Source organism: Phyllobates terribilis, unplaced genomic scaffold (assembly GCF_046119375.1).
Source record: "Phyllobates terribilis strain yellow unplaced genomic scaffold, ASM4611937v1 Scaffold_7__3_contigs__length_470593459, whole genome shotgun sequence".
Classification (NCBI taxonomy): domain Eukaryota; kingdom Metazoa; phylum Chordata; class Amphibia; order Anura; family Dendrobatidae; genus Phyllobates; species Phyllobates terribilis.
Genome location: NW_027362767.1, coordinates 368561067 through 368571787, shown reverse-complemented (window position 1 = coordinate 368571787; position 10721 = coordinate 368561067).

The window sequence follows — 10721 nt, the reverse complement described above, 5'->3', positions numbered from 1 at the left end:
TTAAATTTTGCGGTCTCTTATTACAGGTCATTATTGATTGTTGAAACTCAGTTATGTCGGGGTAGGATCTGCCCAGTAGTGACCAATGATTTTTAAGAATGTCTTGAAAGAGGGTTTGATATGGATAGTATGTATTAACAAAAATCATTCTCTGTTTTGTTGGTTTTGGTTGTTTCTGTTCAAGAGACGGAAAGGAAATGAACGGAGGGTAACCTCTCTTAATAAATTTCTGTCCCATTTCTCTATGGCGTGTAGTCTTAAAGGAAGGGTCAGATACTATCCTACTCACCCTGGTATGTTGGGAAATGGGAAGAGATCTTTTGACATGTCTAGGGTGGCAGCTGGTATAATGTAGAAGGGCATTGCGGTCTGTTGATTTAACGAAGAGATCAGTGGATAAATGTCCTTGGTTGTCCATAATTACTTTGATATCCAGAAAGTTGACCTGATGTCTGTCGTGTGTGAGTGAAAAACAAATCCCGGGTATGCAACCATTGAGGTATTCAAAAAATTTGAATAAGTGTGCTTCATCCTGTTGCCAAATGACGAATACGTCATCTATGTATCGTTTCCAGCATATGATGCCAGGATGAATACCACTTTCTGGAGTCACAAACTTTTCCTCGAAGTATGCCATAAAAATGTTGGCATAAGGGGGTGCCATATTGGATCCCATGGCTGTCCCCTGTTTCTGTATATAGAAATGATCTCCAAAAAGAAAAAAATTATTGTGTAGAATGATATCGGTCAGGTCTCTGCAAAGCTTTTTATGTGACTGAGGATAACTGCTATGCTTTTCTAGGAACCAGGTAAGGGCCTCTAGACCAAGATTATGATTGATAGATGTATAGAGGCTGTTTACATCTAATGTGACCAAGATGGATGTAGGTGGTATTGTGCCTAGTGAATGTAACTGTGATAGGAAGTCCGATGAATCTTTGATATATGAAGGGATAACCGGTAAAAGTGGTGTAAGGAGTTTTTCTACAGTTTTGGCCAGTGGTGAAAGTAGGGAATCAGTTGATGCCACGATCGGTCGTCCAGGTGGGTGTTGTAAGTTTTTGTGAATCTTTGGTAGCGTGTAAAACACGGGAGTGATGGGGTGTTTGTTGATTAAATAGTCTGCCAATTTTTGGTCTATGGCCTGTGAAAGGTAATGATTCAATCTTATTCTGGATAAGTTGGCTAATCCGGGATGTGGGATTAGTAGAAACTCTGGTGTATACATCAGGATCATTGAGTTGCCCCTTAATTTCTGTGATATAGTATAGGCGGTCAATGACCACAATCGCACCCCCTTTATCGGCAGGTTTGATAATGATTTGTTCATTCGTGATCAGTGCCTGTAAGGCCTGTTTCTCTTCCCTATTAAGATTCATGTGAAGGGGAAAGACACCACTGGAAATTTTAGTCTTGAGTGCTTCAATATCTCTCTTTACTAGTGTGATATACGTTTCCACTGGATGGTGATTCTTAGGAGGATTAAATATAGATGGTGTCCTGAGTCCTAGTGTATTTAAGGACAAACGTTCGGTCTGAGGTTCTAGGGGAGCATGGCCAGGGCTATCCTGATTTGTTGAAAAATGTACTTTAAGTCGGAGGTTGCGAAAAAAACGTCTTAGTTCTAAGTCGAGGGTGAAGGGGTCAAATGTTGGGGTTGGACAAAAGGACAGTTCCTTCTGTAGTAATCCTGTCTCAGTTGGGGTAAGGGCCTGTGAAGAGATGTTATAAATGAGGGTGTCGGGCCTACCTGTGACCATAGTGTCATTCTGTTTGTCTGCACCTGTGAGGGAAGAGAAGGCGGTAGGGTTAAATTCTTGCTGGAATCTGTAGCGTGCCCCCCTATTTTTGCCATGACCACATCGCGTTTTCCGCGTCGGGGTTGACGAGCCCCAAAAAAACGCCTTGGGCCTGGGGCTACATATTCGCCCTCGCTCCCTGAAGAGGAATAGAAACGAGGATTTTGCGTTTTGTAACCAGCTCGCCATCTATATACCTGTCCTGATAAATAGTCTTCTTGATCCCTCCTGAATTTCGCTATTTTGCGATCTTGTAGTGTTTTTTTTATATGATACAAGTATATCTGTTGTTCTTTTTTTAAGACTTTCAAACTGTTCTGTTGAGGAGGTATTGGCTAATTGGTCCTCAAGAGAGATAATTTTACCCTCAAGATTAGTAATTTCTTTTTGTATAAATTCAATAGTTAGTACAATAAGGTCCATAGAGCATTTATTAAGGATGCTCTCAAATTTATTGCAATATTCAGAGTCCTCCGAGAAGAGAGTTGGATGTAGGTTAACTCGTAGTCCCCTCGGTATGCGCTTTACACGATGACATTCTGCTAAGGTCGAGAGGTGAAGGTCCAATGCCACTAATTTCTTCCTATCTTTCTCATAATCCCGAGTTTTATGATCTTCCGCTGAGGAATGTAGAAAAGAGTTCCTGTCGATCTTTGATAAGATGGCTGCAGTCTCTTCGTCGTTATATGCAAATGTGTTGAACGACATGAAGAAGGAAGTAGGAGCTCCGGTATAAACTCAAATATATTAGAAGAAATCTAAAGACCAGGCTCAACTATATGAGATAGGTGCCAGGAACACAACGTAATTCCAATAATCGAGTAAATAAGGTTCCTGCACTCATAAATGAATGATCAAAAAGTCAAACTTTAAATTAAACTCAATTTCTTTTATTGTTTCTCCAGTGAGTGATTTGCCCAACGTTTCAACCCCACCGGGGTTTTCATCAGAGGCTTTAAACAAAATTCTACATGTAAATAGAAAAACAGACAAAAAGAAATTAGCATTTAGTACTGATTACATGCATAGAAAAAATAACTGAAAAAACAACAAATAGGTGATCGATGCCTCATATGAGGACCGGTATGTTTATCCGAAGAGAGCTGTAGTTAATCATCAAGGTGCCATAGAATTCGAATGACGTAGCAGAACTAGTATTGGTGACTGAAAAAGTTTGTTCTAGAGAAGTGCTATGGTGCGCATTAAGGAACAATACAAATAAGGCATTTGTGGAAAAAGTCAGATATATGTGAAATAAACAGGTAGAGAATAGCAGAAAAACAGAAAAAGAGAAACAAAAAATAGAGAGCAGTAGATAGTTAAATCCAAGGAGACCTAAATACCCTGAATCAATTGAGTTTGGAGCCATAGGAGGTAAGTATTCCTCAGGATGGATCTCTGACAGCTGGAACGGAGATTAAAATGAAAATTCATATACCAGGTGTAATTTAAATGAATAGGAGAAAGAAAAGGAAAACAAGGGTAGAAAATATGGTCGGATATATACCAAATGTGGAGGTTGATTTAGAGTCCCCTGTGATAAGTAGTATGTGGCACATATGGCCACCAGACTCCAGGAGGAGGAAATTACTGCATGCCAACAAGGGTTGTATGGGAGAATAGGCTGCCAGTCTGTTGACAGAGCATGAGGAAAAATCATCAGGCCATTCTGCATAATCTCATGAGTAATGTAGATGCCCTTGCCCCCCTGGTATGGTGGACCTTACCTGTGTCCTATACGAGGTGACCGAGTGTGTTCACCCTGTGTGCAACTTGGCTTTAAATAGCCAGTTCGTGCTGTTTCCCTACTTCCTGTTTGGTGGAACGCAGGTTCCTGTTGTGTGGAACGCATAATCGCGTATGCGCATGCGCGGGATGCGTACTAACAAGGAGAAAGTGGTAGTGGAACGCAAGTTATGCGTTCCACTGCGTGCTGACAGTTTAGATTCCCTTGGTGAAGCACATACTGTGCGTTCTGCTAAATAAATGTGACAGGGAATCATAGTAGAGACCAGATGGAAGGTAAGATAAGAATTATGCAAAAAAGATGCAATAAAGGGAAAATAAGAAAAATAGGAAAAATGAAAAAAGGGGGGGGGGGGAGGGGAGATAGGAGGGGGAGTATCAAAATAAGTATCCCTTTAAGGGATCAAATGCATACCTGAAATGCCAGACATGAATATTAATTAAATGAAACAGTAAGCATTGAAAAAGGATATGAAAGAAGTGACATTATAATACTTCGAGGGGCGAAACCTATCTATATATGGAGAGTCTGTAAAAGAAGCAGATGATGTTAGTGTCAAACATTTTACATGGATGATAAAGGAAATGCATGAAGATAAATATCTTGGAAGAAAAGAAGTACATAATTATTTCTAAAGTTACATATATAATGGAAAAATTGTCCGAGCAAAAATAGCAAGAGCAAAAGTTGTATGAGGATTAATCTGAGACCTACATACTATACCAAGAATAGGAACAATTAAACATGAATCTCATATTCCCTGTTCAGGCCATGGGGTTCGAGTGTTTTAAGAGAAAAGATCCAGTAAGTCTCTCTCTCTCTTTAAGTTTTTCTATCCTGTTACCACCCCTCCTATTGATTAACTACAACTGTCTTCGGATAAACATACCGGTCCTCATATGAGGCATTGATCACCTATTTGCTGTTTTTTCAGTTATTTTTTCTATGCATGTAATCAGTACTAAATGCTAATTTCTTTTTGTCTGTTTTTCTATTTACATGTATAATTTTGTTTAAAGCCTCTGATGAAAACCCCGGTGGGGTTGAAACTTTGGGCAAATCACTCACTGGAGAAACAATAAAAGAAATTGAGTTTGATTTAAAATTTTACTTTTTGATCATTCATTTATGAGTGCCGGAACCTTATTTACTCGATTATTGGAATTACGTTGTGTTCCTGGCACCTATCTCATATAGTTGAGCCTGGTCTTTAGATTTCTTCTACTTATCTTTTGGTGACAAATATTACAGATAACACGAGTTGGGTCATCCTTATCGATCTGAAAAAATGCCCGGGCTAAGCAAGGCTTAGATCCCATGCGACCTGAAGAGCCACTACGACTTGTGGTCAGAGGCAGAGTTGTGGTTGAGGATGCAGTTGTTGGCGTGCTTCCAGTACTCCGTCTCTGTCAAGGAAGGCGCAACCTAACCTCGTCGTCAATAGCATCTGTGACGCCCAGCTGCGCTTTGTATCACAGATCCTAGAAGAGTGCATTGATGGAATCCTCCACAAGAGGCCCCCATAAACATTCACACCTCTCCACCTTCCACCTCAGACCAGCAGAGGGAGCCCGTTAGGGATATAAATAGGGAAGGTGGAGCTAGGCAGTTCAGTTCCTCTGAAGAGTTCCTGCAGTAGAGAAGCCTAAGAGACGTCAGTCTGCAGTGGAGCTCAGTCTAGTCTAGAGAACTCACTTAATAGTTCAGCAGTGGAGCACGAGGCTCCTGTTAGCTAGATTCAGGGAGCTCAGTTAGAGCTTAAGGTGTGCGGGCGCCATAAGATCGGTGAAGCGCGGCAAGCTGCTGTTAGAGTGTATAGCCTAGTGAGGGCCCGAGTAGGCCGAAGGCGAGTGGAGAGTTAGTGCATAGGGGGCAGAGGAGCTTAACCAGCTCACCCCGAAGCATTTACCGGACACCGGATCCGAGCTTACCGGGATCTCTATGACCCAGTAAGGCATAACCGGAATCCCTGGAGAACTACAAGTCCCAGGATGGCTAAGGTGCTGATACGTAACAGAGCCGGGAGACGCTTAGGCCCCGCATACTGGGAGCATGAACTCCAAGACAAGGCCCTACCACAAGGTCAGCCAGCGCAGGACAGAGACAAAGTTAGGCCTAGCTCCAGGCAGGTCAGAAACTTACTACGCAGAGGCAAGAAACAGGAGGCCCTACACCCGCTCATTGGGGAGGATCCTGATATGCACCCTTCACCCTACAGTGCTCCGGGATGTGCCTGAATTTCCACCAGTAAAAGGTACTGAAGTGACTACCGTGTCCATTCCCGTTCTTGCTCTGACCCAGCTGGGTCTCGCCTGTCCTGCATTCCCCCTGCATACACTTTTCTGAGGCCTAGCTCAACCTGTGGGGAGCTATACCATCGAGCTGCCTTATCACCAGCCTCAGTGGACTGGTGCTTCTCACCAGATACCACAGGTGGCGTCACAAACTCTTATAAAATTAACAATTATCCACCCTTTTAAAGAGTGACCCCAGGGTACGGGCCCGGGAGCCGACCACTGCGACATCCCAAAGGCCAGGCTAAGGCCCGGGTGCCAAGTCATCCCCATCCCCTGGGCTAGTCACATCCTCCTCCACCTCCTCTGATGACCTCATCGACTGGCTGACTGTGGGTTGACAGTAAGTGGGATCTCCAACTTTGTCATCATCACCCTGTGTGTTCTCACATCCGTCGTCCTCAGAGCCAACCTCTTCCTGCCCTGACCGAAAACTCAAGTTGTCGCTCCAATCAGGTATTTGAGTCTCATCATCGTCTTCATCATTGTCTCCACCAACAGGAGTTACAGTTTGGGAACGAGGGTCTACATTATGCTCAGAACCTTCTTCGTCTGGTCCTGGATCCGAATCATAAAGATTCTGGGCATCAGTGCAGATCATTTCCTCATCTGGATTAACAGAAGCTCTGGAGCAGACCTCCGTTTCACAGGCTATAGTATGAGTAAACAGCTTTGCAGACTCAACCATCTGTGTTACCCCATACTCAGACGGGCAGCTGGAGACTTGGGAGATGTGAGGAAGCAAGTGCGATTGGGGTGACACCTCTGAGGACTGGAGTATTTGTGATGTTGAAGTTGAGGTGGAGGAGAGCCCACTTGAAGGAGCACTTGATATCCGTTGAAGCACCTGCTGTTTTTTGCCTCATCTGGAATTTGTAGCGATGGGCATGTCCGTAAGAAAGGGATCGTATCACATTGTCCACGAAAAGAAGTAGACATCTTAGTTTGGCTGGAAGATAGTCTTTCTTCTGCAGATTTTACTCCCCCCCACCGCGGGGGAGCTCGACCCACCAGCGGACAGGCACCAGTATTGGGAGAGGGGGGCTGGCCGTCAGGGTCCACCGCGGCTCTGGCACAAACCCGGCGACACGGGTTCGCTTCGCATTCCAGCGTAGTCCCTCTGCCCGCTCGCGCCCGTAACCTCAAAGGGATGCGCAAGTGGCTTTTCTTCCCAGGGCTGTTCCCTGCCCAGCAGGAACGTGGGGGAGCTCAGGTCGGCCTTCCACTGTACTCCCTTACCTCCCTCGCCCTCTTTCCTTCTTCCATTCTCCATCTAACCCCTCGGCTCTGTGGTGTCCGCACTCCCTCCAGCTCTCTCCTTCTCACAGGTGGACTACCACGTGTATTCACACTGTGGCGAATCTTTTGGGCCCAGGCATAAGAAGTTGTCGAGGTAATGGATAATATGTGCCCCCTTATAAACGTCCATTACAACCCATTCGAGGAAGCAACTAAATGCCTCAAATAGTGAGCAGGATCTGGACCACCCCATGGGCAAACAGCGATCTATATAGTATTCTCCTTCCCAGAAGCAGCCCAATAGGTGTACACTATTCGGAGGCACAGGTAGTAAGTAACCGGAACACCGCATCAATGTCTGTTTTGGCCATTAGGGTGACCCTTCCCAACTTCTTGATCTGCCTGATTGCCTTGTCAAAGGATGTACAGTATATACTACTGTACTTGGTTCCGCGTCGATGTTGTCGTTTACGGACCTGCCCCTTGGATATGACAAATGGTGGATTAGTCCGAATGTATTTGGTTCCGTTTTTGGCACAACTCACAACGGGGATACCACTACGTCTTGTAAGGAAAGTGTTCTGAATGGAACCGCCATTCTACCTAAAGATATTTCTTTTTTTAATTTTCTTGTCACGACGTCTGGGTGTTGGTAGGCTGATTTTAGATTTTTACTCCAGCCTTTCTTGATTTTAGAAGGGCATGACATGCCTATATCTGTGTCTCCCCCTCCTTTTACTCCTCCACCTCTTTTCTTTTCGCATGACTATATGTACTTGTCACTTTTCCATGTGTTAGTTGTGTCTTCTGAGCAGTTTGTCAGCTTTTGGACACCTTTGAAGTGTTTTATATGTGTTTTCTATGTGTTTCTATGTGTTTTTGTTTGCCTGCCATTGGTTTTAACGGTGTTCGAAGGTGTTCGACGAACAGTTCGACGAACAGTTCGGCGAACATACGGGTGTTCGACGAACCGAACCGAACTCAAACACTACGGGCGTGGCTCAACACTAGTCAGGACTCCAGGTCGGACTGGAAGAAGCGTTAAGAGTGATGGATGGGGGTAGAGTCCTGCATACGAGTACGCAGGATCCTTCGTCGCCTGGAAATAGAAAGGACATGTTAGAGAGTTACACTTGTTGGCCAACTTGCCGGTGTGGAGACACAGGGCATGCTGCAAGAAGCTGAATTATTTTAGAAATAAAATGCCTTTCTAATGTCATGAGTATAAACAGTTAATAAAGCTGTGACCAATCCTCACCCATCCAGTTTTAAGAGTTACATGATTGTGTTGTCAATGAAAGGGGGGCGGTAGGGGGGCTGAGCATCTGGGTTTGGTTGGGGGTCCCCACCGTCTGCCTAGGCTAGATGCAGTTAAAAATTATTATTAGACACACAGGCGGTGCAGCTTGCTTCACAGCTGGGCTACTACGCTGACTAGTAGACACTGAAGCTTTGGAGCTGACCTCTGAGTAAATGGCTCTTCAGACTCCACCATCTGTGTTACTCCAAGCCATAGTGTATGTAGTTTCTTACGGTTAAAAGGGGGGGGGAGACCCAACCCACTTGTAATTGATGATGCCAACGTCACGTAAAACACAGCAAAGGGACTCCAAAAAGAGTCTCCATTTTTTTCAAAAATTTGTGGCACAGACACCACTTAAGTGGCATCAATTGCCCCAGAGTTGCTTAAAACGGTTGGTGAGGTGATTTTACCAAATCCTCAAGCTTTTACTTTCCCCAAGATGACACAGGGGTAGAAAAGTCCTTGCAGATCCATGATTTGTTCATCTTTATGAACGTGAGTCTGTCTACATTCTCAGTGGACAGCCGCGTGCGCTTATCTGTCAGCACACCACCAGCAGCACTGAACACACGTTCAGAGAGAACGCTGGCTGCGGGGCACGACAAGATCTCAAAGGCGTGAGTGGTGAGTTCAGGCCATTTTTCCAGATTGGAAGCCCAAAATGAGCAAGGGTCCAATGACATAGTCATGGCTTCGATGTTCACTTGGAGATACTCCTGTACCATCATCTCTAGGCGTTGACTATGTGTCAGACTTCTTGTCTCCTGTGGCCTTGCAAAGGATGGGCTAAAAAAGTGGCAAAATGATTGCACAAAATTGCTGTTACCAGCAGATACTGTGTTTCAGTTACAGTTTGAGTGCTGAAGACTCGACAGTCCCACGGTTGGCAAGTTAGAACTATGAGATTCACTACGTGCACCACTGGTGTTTTGTGGAAAAGCACATTTAAGATTCTGCAACAGTCTCTGCTGATACTCCTGCATGCTTGAATCCCTTTCTATGGCAGGAATTATTTCTGCAAATTTACTTTTGTACCGGGGATCTAAGAGTGTGGCAACCCAGTAGTCGGGATTACTTCGAATTCTGACAATCCGAGGGTCATGTTGCAGGTAGTGCAGCAAGAAGGCACTCACGTGTCTTGCGCATCCAGGAGGACCAAGTCCCTGTTGTGTTGGTGGTGAGGTAAGAATCATGCTTTCTTCCATGCCCATCGCCAGTTCGTCCTCCACTTCTTCCACGGCTCCTGCACCTTCCTCAACAGTTTGGCTGCTACCATGCGCCCTGGTTAATCCCTCTCCCCCACCCTCCCATGACAGCCGCCTTGGTGCTGCCGACCGTCTGGACCTTACAGATGTTAGCCCTTCCGCATACAACTCCTCCTCCTCTACTTCCTGCACCTCCTCTTGTCCCACCACCTGACTCCGAATTCTTTTTAACGTGTGCTCCAGCATGTAAATCACCGGAATAGTCATGCTGATAATGGCATCGTCAGCACTAAACATCATCGTTGCCATCCTCTGTGTCCACCAGGCAGAAAGGCAGCATTTCTGTAGCTAAGAGCTTGCAGATGGTGAAATTCAACCTCTTAGCTTTCTCATGGCTAGGAGGAAATGGTCTTTTACTTGTCCACATCTGAGGGACCGAGGGCTGGCTGTTGTGCTTAGACGGGGCCAGTAGGGTGTCCCTGGCAAACTTGCCGGTCTGTGAGGAAGATGCAGGCAGAAAAGTTAGGTTGCCTTGATCCAAAGGTGGTGCTCTCGATGTCGGAGAGCGCTCAACACCAGCTGGTGTTTCCACTTCCAAATGAAATGATGACCTGCCAATCACACTGGCTGTTGCGGGTAAAGAAGTGGCAAGTCTTCGTCCAAAAACATGTGTGACTGCTGTCCCCCCAGTCACAGAAGATGAAGAGGCCGCGGATGCACAAGATGGGGCAGACGGTGGTTGGCCCGGCCCGCTAGGCCGCATTGTAGCACAGTGAGCTTCCCACTGCAACTTATGCTTCATATCCATGTGACGGTTCATGCATGAAGTACTCAAACTATGGATTTTTTGGCCTCTACTTAGCTTTTGGTGACAAATGTTACAGATAACACGAGTTGGGCCATCCTTATCAATCTGAAAAAATGCCCAGGCTATGCAAGGCTTAGAGCCCATGCGACCTGAAGAGCCACCACGACTTGTGGTCAGAGGCAGAGTTGTGTTTGAGGATGCAGTTGTTGACATGCTTCCATTACTACGTCTCTGTCCAGGAAGGCGCAACCTGACCTCGTCGTCACTAGCATCCTCCTCCACCTCCTCTGCTGACCTCATCGACTGGCTGACTGTGGGTTGACAGT